The following is a 19,514-nucleotide window of genomic DNA, read 5'->3' as shown; positions in this document are numbered from 1 at the left end:
ATCAGATTTTAGGGCGAGCGGTGGGAAAGTCGGAAGGCAGGAGGGGGGGGGGGGAAGCGCTGTCCCTTCAGAACAAAAGTTGCCCCCCCCCCCCCCCCCCTGCCCTTGATTCCGGAGACCCTAGCTATGTTTTCTTCGGCATTGATAAGACAGGGTAAAGTTCCTTAGCTTATCGACGGGCTGATCTGTCGCATTATACAGGAAATGACGCCAGCACGAGTAACGATCGCCCATCATAGTAGTGCGATGATTTCAGCTCCACGACGCCGACGGAACGGATCAGCGGACAGTCGCATGATGTGTTTTGGTCAGATCGGAGGCCGACAGAGCGAGAACTTGACGCCCGATGGTTAACGGTCTGAACAGCTGAGCGCTTGTCGATAACTTCACTAAGTTAGAAAAAGGAAAACAAGCAGCTACACTTTATTTTGTAAGTGCTTTTATGTCACCACGTAAAGCAACGTTACCGACACAAAACAACGGTGCAACCGAACCAGACGGCACCTCAATTACCACACCCTTCTTCGTCCTACACTAAGTTCCTCACCTTCATACATCTACTCTGTAACATTTGCCCCCCCCTACCCCCCTCCCCTTCAGCAAACAAAGCCTTCCGACCGAACCAGGTGTTGTCACCACAATGACACTTCTTCAGGTGGGTGACATATGCGTCGCCTCAGTTTCGCCGAACGTCGTCCACTGGCCGTAATGCTTGCAATCCGGTAGTTCAGTTCAACGAGCAGTTCTAAAATCACTTATGGGCCAGTGTAGCGCGTAAGCATTTTCTGGTGTAAGCCGCGCTTTCTCATAGGTCTCCAAAGCTAGATAGGTCACCGGGAAGGTTGGTGATCTGGCGATGGTGATCGCCATAGCGAGCTTTCGATCGGTCTTGTGATGTCAAAGTCCGCAGTCGGGCTATCTGCCGCGCTTCTTCAGCTAGACAAAGAGATTCCGCTAAAGCACTTGGGCTAAGCACGGGTCGTCGTCAGTGAAAAATGGGAGGATGGTGTTGAGGGTGTGTCGAGGGAAGCAGACGAACGGACTGTAACCTGTGATCTCATGCCTGGCAGTGTTGACTGCATATGTGATGGACGGGAGAATACAGCCCCAGTTTTTATGGTATGAAACGACGTACATTGCAAGCCTATTAGTGAGAGTTCTGTTGGTGCGTTCTGTTAAACTATTTGTCTGAGGCTGGTAAGGGGTCAAATGTGTGAAATCAGATGCACACGAATGTAGAAGTTCTATTACATCGGCAGTAAACTGGCAGCCTCTGCCACGTATCACAGCTCTCGGGGGATCATGTCGCAAGATGACTGAATGCAGCATAAAAAGAGACACTTGGTACGCTGTAGCGATGGGAAGAACGGCCTTCTCACAGCAGCGAGTAAGATGGCGCATGCATACATTCCAACCATTGCCTTCTTGAGACTTTGGGAACGGACCGAAAGGCCAACTCCGACTTTCTCAAAAGAAGCCTTGGGCGGCGCTTCAGGGTGAAATATTCCAGGGGCTACACCAGTAGGACATTTGTGACTTTGGCATTCAGGACAACTGGCTACATATTGTTAAATCGCGGGGCGCATCCGGGGCCAGTAGAATCGCCCCTGAGTGCAGTGCAAAATTCTTGCAAATCCCAGGTGTGCTGAAGCTGGATCGTCATGCATGACGCGTGAAACAAAGACGGAGGCTTTTAGGTACTACCAGCAGCAACTGATGGCCAGTGTCAAAGTAAACCTTCTTGTATAGCAGGTCATCACGTAGACAAAACTGGCTGTCCGAGGTTGGTCCTGAGCAGCATTCAAAAACGGCTCCAGGTGCTGGTCGCTGTGTTGCTCTGCTCGGAAGGCGCGAGTATTGGGAAAGCTCGCAGATAAAGCAGCGATGTAATGGTCGAAGTTATCCGCGTCACGTTCCGCCGTGGCAAATGGCAACCGGGAGAGGCAGTCCACATTTGCGTGCCATCGGCCACTCTTGTAAGAAATAGTGTAGTCGTATTCTTTTAAGCGAAGTGCCCAGCGGGCCAGGAAGCCAGACGGATCACGAAAATTGAGTAACCAGCATGAGGAATGGTGATCTGTTACTTGTAGGAAAGGCTGTCCGTACAGCCAAAAAGCGAAACCGCTGCACGGCGAAAGCAACCGTGAGACACTTCTGCTCAGTGATGGTGCAGTTGCGCTTAGAGAAAAACTGGCGTGAGCAATCACATATTTACAGTTATAGCGCTGACCGAGGACAGCACCGATGCCTATACCACTTGCGTTAGAATGCGCTGCGGTTTGAGCGTAAAGGTTGAAGTGCCGTAAAATAGTATGCGATGTTAAGGGAGCTTCATTTGCCGGAAAAACGAGTCGCATTCAAATGCCCACTGGAATGGAGCGTCTGTATGTGGTAGGCACATGTAGGCGGCGTCTGCAAAGCGAGGGATGAAGCGTCGGTAATATAGCAAGGCCTCCCAGATTTGCAGAGCTCATTCGCATTCAGAGTTTGCTGAAACGCAGCAACGACTATGGTCTTCTGAGGATCAGGCCGGCCGCCCTCATCATCGACGAGGTGACCAATCACCAATGCCTGTCGCTCACCGAAAGGGCACTTTGAATTCAAAACGAGGCCAGCTCGCAAGCAGCCGAGCACGAACACTAGGCGGTCATTGTGCTCTTTGAATGTTCGGCTTAGGATAACTACGTCGTCCAGATAGCCCATACGACCTCCCATTTCAGTCCACGTAGTACAGAATCCATGAACCTTTAAAATGTCGCAGGCGCATTGCACAAACCCCAGGGCATGACATTAAATTTGAACAGTCCATCGGGAGTGATGAAGGCGGTCTTCTCCTTATCTGCTGTGTCCATCGGAACCTTCCAAGTTCCCCAACGGATCCACAGATGAAAAGTATGACGCAGAATACAAGCAGCCAATGAGATAATTAATGCGAGGAAGCGGGTAGACATCCTTTTTAGTGACTGAAATCAGGCGGTGGTAATATACACAAAATCGCTATGTGCCATCTTTCTTTTGCACACGGATTACTGGAGCCGCTCAGGGACTGCGTGACTCTTGAATGGCACCCTGCTTCAACATTTCACCAACTTGCTGATTGATTACCTTGCGCTTGAACGGCGCCACACGGCACGGTTTTCGACGAATGGGATGCACATATCCAGGGTCAATGTGATTATTTGTGCGTGACCCGGGAAATGAGCGTGATCTCCTAGCCTTAAAGAAGTAAAAAACGGATGATTGCTTCGATAAAAGAACTTCCAGAACATCACGCTCTGTGGCATTAAGGGAATTACTAATCATATCAGTCCATTCAGCAGTCACAGGGCATGTTGCAACATGCCGCTCTGGTTTATCCGTAATCTAGGTCACTGATAGTGGCACGTCTTCACTACAAGAGGCAAGCTACATTCCAGTTGCTAAAAAAACTGGCTGCGTGGAGAAATTAATGGTCCACAATCGTGCGCAGCCCTGGGTTACCGACACCAAACATTGAGGGACTAGGAGAGATGTCTTCTCTCAGTTCGAATAATTAGACGTTATGGTCGCATCAGCAGACTCGGTCGCACGGCGACAAGACGAAACTGGAACGCACTACGCAGACATCGGGTGCACAACGGTATCTTCGCACGCGCAAAGCACGTCATCACAAACAAGAGGTTCCTCGAATTCAAGCGGAAGGCAGCCTTCAACACTGATCTCACCCGTGCGGCAGTCTACGGTTGCGCCAGACACGCGCAGAAAATAAATACTAAGAATTACATCACGTGTGGAGTGGTGCAATATGACGAATTCCACTAAAAACATGGTTCCTTGAAGACACACCTTGGCGCTACACACTCCAACATGGTACAACGAATCACCACTAAGGCTATGAAAATTTGAATTTCTGTCCCTAGAAAACATTACTTCGGGTCCCAGCTAGTTTTTAAACAATAAGCACATAATCGAAATGGTTACACCCGTGTCCCCTAACGCCATTGTGGTAATACCGTCAACAGACATACGGATCTCATTTTTGAGCACAGTCACGGAAGGAGGTACTTCTGCGAGTAGCGATCGCTCTCCGGTGGCCTCCCCTCCATCAGCCGCGTCGCCTAGTTTTCCGGAGGTGATGACTGGATGGCTGGCAGCGACGCCGCGGGGACGGCGAACGGCGAGCCCGAAATGCGGGCGGTGGAATCTGACTCCGGTCGGAAGCTGGGGAGTGGATGCGGACGCCACCGGACCGAAACTGGCCATATGGAGGAGGCGGCCAGTGGAGTCAACTGGGTGATCACAGGTCGTAGACGGGAGCAGGGCGGAGAAGGGGTTGATTCTGAAAGTAATTAATGTAGGGTATCGATAATAGCCAGGGTTGCGCTGATCTGTAAACCTGGATGGATGCGTAGGTCATCGTGGGCGAAGGTCGTTACGCTGATCAGGATGCCTCAAAGAAACAGGGCTTGCGAAATGTTGCTGCGACCATTCGTTGGAAGATGCGGGTTGTGCTGTGTGAACAGAAGAGTATTCAAGGCTGCGATTGCAGAGTGTAGGCGGGTTCGCGTGGAAAAGGTGGGCGGGAGGACACTGGTGAGCTGTGCCGGCTTTGGGAATCGAGCCGAAGGAGCTTTTCAAGAATGATTTGCTGGATATTCGATGTCAGGTCCGCGGAGACATGCTCGTCAACGCTGGCGACGGTTGTTACATTGGCCAGCCTTCCAAACTTAGGTGTTATTCGACGAGTCGTCAGTGCTTCTAATGTGTGGATATGACGAAGGACAGCAGAGAATGTCGAGATATCATTTTCAAAGACGAGAAAGTTGTAGGCATTATCTGGAATGCCCTTCGGAAGGTGCCCAACTTTGTCCTCATTCGGCATGCCAGAGTCTATCGCCCTGCGCAACTTGAGGATCTCTTCAGTATATGTAGTGCAGATCTCGCCGGGTAGTTGGGTACGATGGGCGAGGGTCTGCTTGACCTGTTTCCTGCGTGCTGACGAGTCGGCGAAACACTAAGTTCAGTGACAAAGCATTCCCATGTCGTCAAGTGTCCTCGTGGTTTTCAAACCAGATAATGGCGGTGTCTGTAAAGAAAAATACTACGTTGTCGAGCTAAGTAACGGAGTCCCGATGGTTGTAGCGGCTCACCCGTTGGTAGTGGCGGAGCCAGTCGGCAACATCCTCTCCCGCTGCGCCAGCGAAAGGGCGGGGCTTCCAGTACGGTGGATAAAGGCCTGAAGCCGCCTGACGAAGTGGTGAGAAGCGCAGAGCTAGACTCAGTCAGCGGCGGCATTGTAACGAGCAGTGGCGGAGGTCCAGCAAGGCGACGGCTACGACGAGGCTCCAGGGGCGCGTCAATGGCAGGGTGATGCTGGGGAATCGAAACCGCACTCTCCATCAAAATATAGCGCTCTTGATGTCACCACCTAAAGCATCGTTGCAGTTGTTGACCAAATAACATATGACACATACCCACATAGGGAGATCGGCCAAGAATTGGGCAGCAAAGAAAGTTTTTGAAGTATGCTTACATGTCAAAAAAGAATATTTGAAGGGGTAGAGGAAAAGAAAAGATGAAATAAATGAAATAAAAATTGAAAGTCATAACACACACGGTAGATTGGCACTTTTGTAGAACAAGTGATGTTTGAAAAGTTAGCAAGGCAAACGATTTGATTCCAGTAAAAAAAAAATTGCATGGCGGTAAAAACAGACCTTGTAACTGTATCCAAGGATGGTGGTGCCAAATGATAATAATATCGGACTACTTAAACTAAGGCCAAGCTGTTGCAATGGCTTTTCCATCAACTGTCTTCTCAACGTGGTGAAGCGGCGGCAAGACAATAAAAATGATCTATAGATTTGTGTTTACTGCAAAATGCACAGGCTGGAGATAGTGCCAAACCAGACCTGTGAAGATATAAATTTAGAGGCGGGATACGACAGTGCAGCCTTATTAGAGAAATCTCAAGTTGCTGTGAATGGCATAATTTCCTACTCCAACAATATTTAAGATGCAGGTAGCCGTCAGATCTTAAAAAAGATGCCTAGTTTGCATGTTTAATAAAATGTTTCGCCCAAACCTCGGTGTTACGATATACGCTGTCGCGGGAAGAATAGGTTATACGAGGTCATTGAGGGACTCTTTTTGCCAAGCTATCAGCATATTCATTGTGGGCGATTCCTCTGCCCGAGGCATGCGCACGACAAACACACAGTGGGCCGTATAGCAAACATCCTTTATCTCACGTTAAGCGCGGGCGTCGTCGAGGCTGTCCGGGGTCGTCGTCCGGGTGGCTGCGGGTCGTTTTCGTGGAGAGAGCCGGGAGCGAAGCAGGAGCGACGAGCCAGGGACCAAGAAGCAAGAGAGGGCGAGACGGCGGCGCGTGCCTTCTTTTATAGCCCCCTCGCGCGGGACCGGTTATCCCCGAACGAGCGGGGAGAGGGAAACAGGCCGCGCGCAGGGAGCATTGGGATAGTGGCGCGGCCTTCGAATGCGCGGCGCGCACGGGCCTAACGGATGCGTGGTGCAGGGCCCCACATCTCCCCCCCTCCCCCCCTCAGCGTCCGACCCGGGCTACGCCAACAGCCGGGCCATGTCCATGTCCGAGCCCGGGTCGGCGTAAAATAGGGAGGCTTGTCGCCTGGCTCTGGCGGGATGCCCTCTCAGCTGGTTCGTGTGACGGGAGAAGCAGCAGGCATGGCGGGACTGTTCCGACTGGTCCCTCTCCGGCAGCGGCCACATCCTCGGGGTCGCAGCGCAGCTGGGCTCGGCCACGGATACGCCTGGCAGCGGCCCTGAGCTGCTGCTCTACATCGCTGACCCCTCTCCACGTGGCGCCTTGCTGGATGCAGCGAGGCCCTTCTGCAGGAGGCGTTTCCGCCCCGGGCACACCTGGCTTCCTGAGGCCTGTACTCCAGGCCTGGGCAGCGGGCTCCAATCCAGACTCGTTGAAGACGGCTAGCATGGCCGCGCTGGTCACAATAATGGGCCACAAACTAGGGGGGTACCCCTGTTTAAGTGGCCCCTCCTTGAACCAAGCGCTGGGTGCGGTTTCCCGCCCCAGCGACGGTGGTTCATCTGGCTGCTGCAAAATCTTATCAGAATGCATTCTGAAAGAAGCAAAGACGTTAGACAAAGTAGTGCACTACCTTGGCCTTAGGTTATAGCGTCGGTTGCGAACCGGGTTGCTACCTGCATCGCTTTGAGCTTCCCCCGCTCCGCAGTTATCGTCCTTGCGAAGGTGGTAAGCTTTCAAGTCTGCGACGTGCACCGGACCAGCGGTTTCACCGCTCGCCAACAACCACAGCTGGTAGGTGAGTGGCGTAGTCCGTGCCGTAACTTCGTACGGTCCAACCCACTTGTGCGCTAGCGACGCGGCGAAACCACGCGCTGCGTTACTAAGCGGGTGCGTTCTTTTCAGTACCAAGTCGCCCGTGTTGAAAACGACGTGACGACGACGTTTGTTGTACTGATCCGCTTGCTCCATGCGCGCGACATCGAGGTTTTCACGAGCCACGCGCTGCGCTGCCTCAAGGCGCTCGCGGAGCTTTGCCGCGTACTGCGTAAGCGGAGGGGGCGCGGGCCCCGCCGCGTCAAGTAGGGCGTTCTCTAGCGGAAAAGCGATCTCTTTCCCAAAATTCAAGTAAGCAGGTGTCATACCCACCGACCTGTTCACGGTTGTTCTAGTGGCGAAAGCCAGTTCGGACAGCCGTGCGTCCCAATCTCTGTGCTGCTCGGTCGTCGCAACCAGCATACTCTTAACATTCCGATTCACTCTCTCGGTTATGTTGCTCTGAGCGTGGTAGGGACTCGTTTTCCTGTGGCGGATTTGAAGCGCCCGACAGGAATCAACAAAGACTTTGCTTGTGAAATACGAAGCGTTGTCTGTAATGAGGTTGGAAGGGAAACCGAAACGAGTGAATGTCTCCAACAGTTTCTCCCAAATCCGTTCTGACACAAGCTTTCTAAGGAGAAAACCTCAACCCACTTGGAATAGTGGTCCGTTATTACCAGGATATATTGGTGTCCGCGCGCGGAGCGAGGGAGGGGTCCCATGATATCGCACGCGACCACTTGCCACGGATAGTTGCTAACTACCGGCTTCATCATGCCAGCGGGTTTCCCCGCCCGAGGCTTGGCTACCTGGCAAACAGGACATGCACGGGCGTAACCCAGCACATCCTTTCTCATACCTGGCCAGGTCGCGACACGGCATAACTTATCGTAAGTCTTACTGCCGCTGCCATGGCCTGCCAGCGCTGAGTCATGGAAGTACTGGAGGAATCGTTTCCGCAACTTCCTCGGGACCACGACTCGGAAGGGGGATGCAATCGCCTCTTCCTCATCAAGTTGGGGGATGTAGCGGAGCAGTAAGCCGTCATCGCCCAGCAGATACGCGTCGTACTTGCCCTCAGCGTTCCCGGTGCAAGCTGCACTACTCGCAAGCTCTGTCAGCACCCGCTGGCATAGACCGTCTGCTTTCTGGGCCTCAGTTAGCTCTTCCCTACTGACCGCTACTCCCCATGACAGATTTCTCTCTGCCTCGCTTCTTGGCAGGCGAGTAGTCGCCGCCACCAGCTGCTGCGCCTTCTCTCTCTTGCAGCACCGCGCGGCAACTCTCTCCGCCTCCTTTCTCTCTTTAACTACGCAGGGCGCGACACTCGCGTCCGCCCTCTCCTCCTCTCCACTAGCGGCAACGCCGCTTTCAGCAAAGCTGGTCTGCGCCTCTTCTGCGCTTCTGCCAGCTTTCAACGGTGGGCGCGATAACGCATCGGCCACCTTATTCATGCTGCCCCGGCGGTACTCAATGGCGTACGCGTAACGTTGCAACGTCAGCGCCCATCTCGCGAGTCTGCCTGCGGGGTTTTTCAGCCTCTTTAACCACGAAAGTGCCTGGTGATCTGTCTGCACGGTGAAAACCGCTCCGTCTAGGTACATGTCGAACTTTGACAATGCGAACATTATCGCCAGGCATTCCTTTTCGGTCACGGAGTAATTCCGCTCCGCCGATGTGAGCGTGCGGCTAGCGAACGCGACAGGGCGCAGCTTGCCCTCGTGTTCCTGCAACAAAACAGCTCCTACACCGGCATCACTAGCATCTGTCTGCAAGACAAACGGCTTGTTCAGGTCGGGGAGGCGCAAACTAGCGGTGTTCGCTATCGCGCGAGCCAAGGCAACAAAAGCGTCGTTCTGTTCCTTGCCCCAGACCCACTTCGAGCCTTTCCGCAACAGCTGGTTCAACGGCCTATCGAGCTCTGAACAACTAGGGATGAATTGTCTGTAGAAGGCAACCATTCCCAAAAACCTCTGCAAGCTTTTCACGTCCGTCGGGCAGGGGTAGTTCAGAATTGCCTGCAGTTTGTCATCGTTCGGTCTCAAAGTGCCATCATCAACCACAAATCCGAAGAGGTTCACTCTCTTTGATGCCAACTGCACTTTCTTTGGGTTGATCGTTATACCCGCACGTCTCGTTCTTTCAAGAACGGAATTCAAGTGAATGAGATGCTCTTCGAACGACTGTGAGAATATCACGACGTCGTCGAGGTACACCATCGCGTAGTTGAACCTTGCATCGCCCAGCACGATGTCCATCAATCGCATGAACGTGCTCGGTGCATTAGACAAACCAAACGGGAGTCGAGTAAATTCGAAGAGCCCGCGGTGACAGGTGAATGCGGTTTTCTGAATGTCACCTTCCGCCACCTCAATCTGCAGGTACCCTCTGCTTGCATCCAGGACTGTGAAGAACCTTGCGTTCCCTAACGCGTACATTACAGCCTCGATCGACTGGAAAGGGTACGCAACCGTAGGCGTCAGTGAGTTGAGCTTGCGATAATCAACACACAGCCTGACCGACCCATCTTTCTTTGGCGCTAGAACCACTGGGGACGCCCAGGGACTTTGTGAGGGTCTCACCGCGCCGGTATCTATCATCTCGTCAAGGGCGCTGTCGAGAAGCTGTCTCTTATGCGCGCTTAACGGCCGCGGGTTACATCTGAAATTAGTTTTTAGTTTAATTGGTTCATAGAAAGGGAAAGGCGCAGTAACTGTCACACTTGCTCTGTGGACACCCGATCCGCGCCGTAAGGGAAGGGAGGAAGGTGGGAATGAAAGTGGAAATAGAGAAAAAGGAGCCGTAGTGGAGGGCTACGCAGTAATTTCGACCACCTGGGGATCTTTAACGTGCGCTGACATCGCACAGCACACGGACGCCACTTCGTTTCGCCTCCATCGAAGCGCAGCCGCCGCGGTCGGGTTCGAACCCGGGAACTCCGGCACAGTAGTCGGGCGTCTTACCACTGCACCACCCCGGCGGGGCATCTGAAAGGGCGCGCATCACCCTTTTCGATCTCCTGCTGAAGCAAGTCGGTTCTGCCTGGTTTCTCTGAAGCAATCTGAAAACGGGAGTAAAGTTTCCACGAGCCTTCGGCGCTGACTACCGGTTCCTGAGAAGGACGCGATAATTGCTTCTAATGGGCTACCATTCAGTGTCGCGGGGGAGCTGTCTGCCACAAAAGCGTGGACGCTCGCTCGCTCGCTCAGCGACGCATTCCTGTTGGGGTGCGCTGACAAAGGGAATGAGGGGGTGAAGGGGCTGTAGCGATAGCCGTTCTCCCCCATGTCAAGCACAATGCCTTCGCTCGAAAGAAAATCTCTTCCCAGAATAACTGGTATGGCTAAGCCGGGCAGATAGACGAAGCGATGCCTCCGCTTCCTGCCGTCAAAACGCAGGACCAGACGCACCGCTCCCTCCGCTTTGGTCTTCCCTGCTGCTAAGCTCAAAGGGGTTTCGGCTGGCCTGACACGGATGTTACATCTACGGCAGGCCTCGAAAACATCATCACCGACCAATGACAGAGTTGAGCCCGTGTCAATGAGTGCCGAGTAGCTTTGACCAACTAACCGCGCTAGCATAAAAGGGCTCGAGCGCGACAACATTCCTTGTGCTCTACAGGCGAGGGGGACAAAAGCCTCTGCGCCCCCGGGGCGGTCGCCCGGTGACGCGGCGTGGGAGTACATTTCCCATTTTCCGCCGTGGCTACCACGAAATTCTCCCGCCGACGGTGACAGGCTGGTGTTACCAATTATGGCCGCCGGCGGTCCGCGTTTCCCTGCATACGCCTTGCTTGACACTCTCGTGCCACGTGGCCCGGCTGGTTGCAATTCCAGCAAAGCCGATCGTTCACCTGCCGCGCGGTCGGGGGATGCCGCGTTCCACGAAGCGGCTGGGGGCGTCTTTCCCCTCTCCGCGCCTGTGCGGACGTCGCTGGCGAGCCCAGCTCGACGCCGCTGCTCGAACGCGTACGGGTCAATAGCGCGAGGAATCGCGTTGCCTTCTGCTGGCCTTTCCTGCCCTACCGTCATTACGTCTGCGCCTCTGGCGCGCGGGACGGAGTCTTGGCCTCCGGCCCAGGCGCATCGCGGCTCTAGCGATTCGGCTGGCCTGGGGGGTGGCTGGTAGCGCAATTCAGCGAGTAAATCCGCCTGTACTACCTTCGCTTCCTGTGCTAGGGCCTCAAGGTTTGCAAAACCATATCCCCGCAAATACGGCTTGAAGCGCGGATGGCATTGCCTCATCACGCGCGTGACCTGTTCTAGATCGGTTGCCGTGGGATCTGCCCTCTTGTAGAGCTCCTGCATTGCGCGTACATACTCGAGGAAGCTCTCGTCTGGGTGCTGTGTGCGCAACGCTAGCTCCTCAAGCATCCGGCGTTCGTAATCGGGCGGCAAGAACTCGGCGCGGAAGCGATCTGTGAAGTCTGCCATCGACTGGAAGGCCGGCTGGCAGCGTCTCCACCGCGCCGCGCTCTCAACAAGTGCCACGGGGATTACCTGCGCTAGCACCACGTCGTCTGGGGAACCCAGTGCCGTCTGATAATCCTCGAGTTCTTGCAAGAACTCGTGGACTGACTTCACGTCCGTGTAACCGGAAAAGGAGGGAACCTCTACATTTATCCGCGGACGCGAGACTGCCGCCGCAGCTGTGGCTTGGTTGGCGCTAGCCACCGAACCGAGCTGAAGGGTGAACACCGACAACACTTCGTTCATCTGCCTTATCAGGGCGGCCGCATCGGTAACCTGCGCAGACTCTACCGCGTCCTTTACCTCACTTCCGGACGCACTGGCGTCCGAAGCGGCGGCCCTATCTGGCACGTCTTTTCTCGGAGGCATTGCACTCAACAACTAAGGCCGGCCGGGAGCCTAAACGCGCACGACTGCCACCTAGCCCGCATCAAGAGGCTAGTCACAAAGGCTAAACACTTCATAAAACTAACATATGCACAAAAAAATTAAAACGCAAACCACCCGACACCAACAAACACACACATAACCCAAAACAAAACACTGTACAAACACTACTATACTACACTCAGTGTCATCTGCACACACGATAGCCCTAAACTCAAAATGGCGTCGCGCCTAGCATACAAAGGACCGGCCCGTCGTGTTGCCGTGCGCTGCCACGTTGGCAGAAAAATCGTCCACATGGGTGCCAATTCAGCCCCAGTTGGGTGCCAGTTGTGGGCGATTCCTCTGCCCGAGGCATGCGCACGACAAACACACAGTGGGCCGTATAGCAAACATCCTTTATCTCACGTTAAGCGCGGGCGTCGTCGAGGCTGTCCGGGGTCGTCGTCCGGGTGGCTGCGGGTCGTTTCCGTGGAGAGAGCCGGGAGCGAAGCAGGAGCGACGAGCCAGGGACCAAGAAGCAAGAGAGGGCGAGACGGCGGCGCGTGCCTTCTTTTATAGCCCCCTCGCGCGGGACCGGTTATCCCCGAACGAGCGGGGAGAGGGAAACAGGTCGCGCGCAGGGAGCATTGGGATAGTGGCGCGGCCTTCGAATGCGCGGCGCGCACGGGCCTTACGGATGCGTGGTGCAGGGCCCCACATCATTTAAAGTCACATTACCGGGACCTTGTTCCCATACCATGTATACAAGTCTCTCAAATGTCGAGGGATCAGGGAGAGGAAAGTTTTACAATTACAGAATCCACTGACGAAGAGAGGGATGAGCACAAGGATAGAGAGTCGTTAATTACAGCCAGTGCAGAAAAAGAGAAGTCTAGTTTTCGTAGGGCAAGTACCACAGCCAGAATCCTCGCTTCAAAAATTAGGGTGAAGCACCGTGAGGTGAAGTCCCGAAGACGCACAGAAAAAGACCCTATCTAGATGCGGACAATATCTACCCACACCTGTCTTCTCATTACACGGAGATGCGCCGGTTGCTGTTCTTAAACTCGCAAAAAGGCTTCTTAAGTGATCTAATAATCCGTTTAGAATAACGGATGATAAATATTTAGCATTATTCGGGAAAATGTCGTCAAAGACAATTTCAAAAGAATACCCGCTGGTTTGCATGGGAAGAATACTAGGAGGGTAACACTTAAGGGTGTAGCAAATTTTGGATCATAACTACCTGCGGGGTGGAAAATTAAGGTCAATGGACAGCGAAAAAGGAGGTCGGTTGGCAATAAATAACAAACATAGATCGATGAAATTCTGATTAACATATAGGTACGTGAACAGTTGGGAGTTGCAATCTACATAGCTAAGGGGGAATTCGGGCTTCAAGGTATACGAGCACATTGCTGGCCATAAAGTTTGGAAACCAAAGACACAAATGAAGCGCTTCCCGCTCCAAGAGAGCAAGCGGGCGAATTTTATTAGCTGGTGAACCAGAAAGCAACACTGACCTGAACTCTAAAATTGGAAAGACATACATACATAAACCATTAAAAGAGCAGCTTTCCGCATTCCAAACCAGGGACGGCTTAATTGACGCAACATGCCCACGGCCCGAGCCCATTTCATGGCGACATGGTTAATGTGGGGCTGCCATGAAAGATTATCATCATAAATGACACCTAGATACTTTAAAGATCTAACCAAAAGATCGAGTTATTTGTTGCTGATATATTAAAAATTACAAGGATTCAACGCTGCTGAACCAGATATTGAGCGAAAGCATTAGCTGCGGGTGACCGAGCGTTCTTCTCTTTTTCTTTTTACTCAGCACACATATAAAGCCCCGCTTAACCAAGCCGTATGAATCTGCCTTAGTGGCATATAGGGGGTAATGTGAATGCCAGGGTCCTAGCAGGCTGATTCTGACATAACCGTCCCATGTGAAACGAGAGACCCAAGTTGGCAGCTCCTGCCAGCCCACACATAAAGCCCCGCTTTAACCAAGCCGTATGAACGTGCCTGACGCCGACCGCTTGAGTTGGGAGCCCATCTCTCGCTCTTGTGTCACGTGGGGTGTGACGTCACGCGCTGCGCCGTGGCGGCGATGGCGCTACGCCGACCGCTTGAGTTGGTAGCCCAGCTCTCAAACTAGTGTCACGTGGGGTGTGACGTCACAGCGTCAAGTGGATAACACGTGGCTATTGGCCGCGCTGCGCTGAAGGCTCGAAACCTAGAGTAGTACTGCCTTCGCAATAAAAGACAGACTTACCTGATGTTTTATATTGAAAACAAAGGCAGCGCTCTTGTTCACATTTAACGTGAGACGCAAGCCACACAGCCACACACATAAGTAGAGTTTAGGTACCTTTGCAACTAAAAATAGAGGGTTTGAATATCTGATGCAGCCGCAAAAAAAAAAACGAAAAAAAAAAACCCGTGAGATCATCTGCATATACTTAAGTGCGGACGTCATGAGTAATTGGAATTGAGCTGAGTAGTATGTTGAATAGCGCAGGTGAGAGGACTGCCCCTTGCGGGACTAACCTGGCTTGCTTGTATCTGCCAGAATGAATGCCATGTAATGAACATAAAAACTCGGTTTTGAAAAAATGCCAATATCCACGGTACTAAATAATGTGGAAACTGAAGAGCATTTAATTTTTTCCCAATAGAATGCTATGTTCAACGCTATCATAGGCTGTGGCTATATCTAATGTTATCAAGACAACGTGGACTTTTTGGCGCCGAGCTAGAAGAACTCGGCTCTCGAGGTCGGCATGGAACACTTTGGACGAAAACCAATTTTGCAAGGGCTGAGGATGTTTTCTTGGCTCACGAAGTCCGAAATACGTATAAGTTTGACACTTTCAATTAATTTTACCCTGTTTGATGTTTATGAAATTAGACTCTAATGTTATTCATGAAAAAGCCACTGCCATTGTTCTTGAGTAAAGTAATCACTTTGGCAAGTTTCCATTCTGGAGGTATCCGCATGTGTGAGGGAATAATTTACTAGTTGTAATAACGAATCAGGTGGCTCCTCAAAGATTATCTTTATTCGTTTTCGAAGTTACATTATCAGGACCAGGAGCAGCGGCTGACAATCTCGTCATTGTAGAAGAAAGCTCAGAAAGGGTAATTTGAGGGTCATAATTAACTGGATTCATTGGCCCTACAGACATCGATCATGAAGGAATTGCAGACGAGAAACGCTCCTTCAGTACTCCTTGGAAATTGTTTCGATTGTGTCTCTTGCTTCATGAGGAGTCAAAACAAGAGAAGGTAGATTTTGTGAAGCCGGAATCTTCTTCTTTTTTTTTTTTTTTGCGACCGTAAAAATCCGAAAAGAGTGCTTCGGTTGCCAGGTTTAACGTGTTTAATGGACATACTCGTCCTTCGCTTTTGCAATTGTACGTCTAAAAGTAGCTGCGATGAACTTATATTCATGCCAGTTTTTCGGGCACTGATTGTGGAGAAGCTTCTTCCATGAACCTTTCTACGTCTGGTAATCCCGGGAACAATCGACATTCCACCAAACAGCTGTAGCATTCTCTTTTGAACCCCGTACCAAGATCTCATACTTCATACGGCAATCTTGAATCACCGACGATAAGCATTTTGATGTTTGTTCTTCATCCGTGTTAATCACTGACTCATGAGTAGAACGTAAAGTTAATTAAAAATATTATAGTTAATAAATGACTTCATCTGAGCAGTTGCCGGCATTATGGGGCAATTAACATCAAAAACAATTAGTATGTGGCCAATAGAGGTGCTACAGTCAAGTTTCGACCAATTATTGACAGAAAGGCTGGGAGTGGTAAAAGTTAAATCTAACACAGATTGAGCGTGGTTTCGTATGAAAGTGGCTGAGCCCGAATTTCTACAGGAATAGGTATTATATGTTACCCAATCCGAAAGACGCTTGCCGCAGCTATCTATCTGTCTTGTAGCCCCACGGCAATGATGCGAATTAGTCACCATTCAACAGAACTAAGTTCCAACAATTAACTAATAGCAGATCTAGAGGTCTAGTATTTTGTACAAGAATGCTCGCAAAAATGTTCTTGGTCGTATAAAATACAAAGCTATAGCGTCACCTTGAAGTGTCCCTTAAATCTCATTTCGTTACTTGCACTAGACTCACCGCAGGCGAAGCACTGCAGCTACACTCCGCGATTCATCAGGCGAGAAGAAAGACTCTGAACCTCACAGTAAATATCAGATGTGATGAATTGCTTGCCCTGGGGCTGCGCAATAAAAAGAGGAGCAACTTTGTGAGTATTTGAATTAAATGTGAAAACATTGACTGAAGCTTATAAATGATAAAAAATTGATACGTATCCCTGGCGACCGTTCGCAACCGATTAGGGCGACACCTCCCCGCACGCTCCCTCTCTGATGACGTCATCGGGGTAGCTGGGTACGCCCACTCATTAGACGCTTCCAAGTACCGCTGGTGGGATGGGGCGTCATGGGACGCCGTCGCGACTTGGTTTATCGATATCTTTATCTTGCGTGCTGGTGTGCTTTGAATTAAGAGCGTGGAGAAGGAGCACCATTTCCAATCGCCGATATGTCCAGTTTTAATAAAGTTAGCTTCAAAATTTTGTGTTGACTTAAGGGTTTGTTTATTTAAAATATTTATTCCTCAAATGTCTCTTGTGAGACATTACATGAGGGAACGGGTGAATATGGGCGAAAAATTAAAACGATAATCATACTGAAATGTTTTCGCTGAGCTTCTTGAAGGCTTTGGGTTCGATGATAGTTTAGACTTCGGTGGGCAGGCCATTTCAGTCTCGTGTTGTGCGCCGTAAATATGACTGCTGAAATGTAGTAGCATGCGCCTGAGGGATACACTGCATTAATGTGGCTGGAACGGTTGATTCGGTGGGCTCTCCTTATGTGCGGGTTACCAGAGGCCGAAGAACGGAAAAATTTACTAAAAAGGTTAAAACGCACACTTGTAATCCTTGAGACTGGAAAGGGTAAGCTTATTTATGCATTTAGTGCTAGATACTCGAAAAATAGCAATCATTAGCTGAAATGAATCCTGCTGCTCTTTTCTGAAATGATTAGAAGGCGTTAGGTTATTTTGCCATGGATCCCAAATAGCATTAGCATACTCTTGTATAGGTTGCACGAACGTTTTGAAAGCAAGCTGTTTAATAGGTGCAGTGCGAGATAAAAGTTTGGTTTGGTTTGTGGGGTTTAAAGTCCGAAAGCGACTCAGGCTATGAGACGCCGTAGTGGAGGACGCTGGAAATTTCGACCACCTGGGGTTCTTTAGCGTGAACTGACATTGCACAGCACACAGGCGCCTGGCTTTTCGCCTCCATCGAAAAGCATCCGCCGAGGCCGGGATTCGATCCGCATCCTTGGGCACAGTAGTCGAGCGCCCTGACCACTGCGCCACCCCGGCGGAGCCTGGAGAAAGGTTGTGCCGTGTATACCTTTTCAGTAAGTGGTCGCTGGGCGCCGCCATATTGCTTGATGGACAGCATTTTGCGCTGGTCGCTATCACTGTGGAAGCCGCAGCGGAACCGGTTTTTCTGCGTAAAATGCAGTCCTGCGAGTACTATAGCGGCGCCCAGGGACCACTTATTGAAATAGATTTATTATGTGGTTAACATGCTGTATCCATGTTAGGTCACATGAAATATATACAGCGTGGTATTTGACTGATTCAGTTCTTGCAATGTGAATATTATTGATTCTATAATTAGAAGAACGTACTTGCGACGGCGGTGAATGGGCATCTGGACGGTTTTAAAGACATTTAATGGCATGAGCCAGGTGCTACACCTGTCCTGTATGCGAGAAAGGTCACTTTGTAACACGATGTAGTCAGTGGAGTTTGTTATGGCTGGATAAGCGGCAGAGTTGTCAGCGAAGAGAGGAATATATAATGCAAGCCATTAATGTATATTAAGAAAAGGAGAGGCACACACGAACTATTGATGATAGTTAAGAATCCTCGAATCCAGCTCAGAATACACGGATGAATGTTAAGACGTGATGACTTTAACAAAACACTACAATGGGAAACTTTATCAAGCGCTTTTGCAAACTCTAAAGATACTATACAAGTTGTGATGTTCCTGTCTAGGTTCAAATGTAGGTCGTGCAGGAAAAGAGCAAGCTGAGTGTCACAATAATGTTTTTTTTTTGGAAACCATGCTGATTTGGATTAAAAAAATTAACGGGCAATAAAACTTACCAATCCGAGAATATAAAATAAGTTCCATTATTTTACAAGAGACGCTTGCTATTAAAATTACTTGCTCCATTACTCCTTACTTTCCATCACCTTCCATTACTTCCATCAATTGCTCATTAGTCCATTACTTGCTCATTGTTCTTTTGCTTTTGATAAGTGCCTCTCTCTGGCATTTTCACACGCCTTTTGCCTCTTCCTTTTTGAATCATGTACTGAATTAAAATCTCATCAATAAAAAAAAAATGAGAAGGGTTCAACGCTGTTGATCCGAATGTGGGGCGAAAGCATTGGCTGCGGGTGACCGAACGTTCTACTTTTTCTTCTCCTTGGCAGCTTTTCAATGGAGGCGAAAAGCAAGGCGCCCGTGTGCTGTGCGATGTCAGTGCACGTTAAAGAACCCCAGGTGGTCGAAATTTCCGGAGTCCTCCACTACGGCGTCTCTCATAGCCTGAGTTGCTTTGGGACGTTAAACCCCACAAACCAACCAACCATCCTTTTCCTTACTCTCCTTCTTCTTCTTCTTCTTCTTCTTCTTCTTCTTCTTCTTCTTCTTCTTCTTCTTCTTCTTCTTCTTCTTCTTCTTCTTCTTCTTCTTCTTCTTCTTCTTCTTCTTCTTCTTCTTCTTCTTCTTCTTCTTCTTCTTCTTCTTCTTCTTCTTCTTCTTCTTCTTCTTCTTCTTCTTCTTCTTCTTCTTCTTCTTCTTCTTCTTCTTCTTCTTCTTCTTCTTCTTCTTCTTCTTCTTCTTCTTAACCTTCTTCTCCTTCTTCTCCTTCTTCTCCTTCTCCATCTCCTCTTTTTCTTTTCCTTCTCCTCCTTCTTGTTCTTGTACTTCTTCTCCTTTCCTTTTTCATTTTCTTTTCCTTTTTCTTTTTCGTCTTCTTCTTTCGCAACAAAAAATAAAAAAAAAATTGGCCGGTAGTTACTAAGTGATGAGCGGCTTCCTTCCTTGAAAACTGGGGTGACCTTGTTTATCTGCCAACTATGTGAAATTGAACCGCTGTTGAGTGAATCCTGAAAGATGAGCGACGGAAACAGGCTACACGTATGCTTAGTATTTTTTGGAACTTATGCGTTAATACCGTCTACACCAGCGAATTGGCGAATTCTTCAGTAATTCGAT

Source organism: Amblyomma maculatum, chromosome 4, assembly GCF_055883805.1.
Source record: "Amblyomma maculatum isolate TAMU_Amacu chromosome 4, ASM5588380v1, whole genome shotgun sequence".
Lineage (NCBI taxonomy): Eukaryota > Metazoa > Arthropoda > Arachnida > Ixodida > Ixodidae > Amblyomma > Amblyomma maculatum.
The sequence above is the reverse complement of the archived record's forward strand: the minus strand, read 5'-3'. Positions refer to the sequence as shown.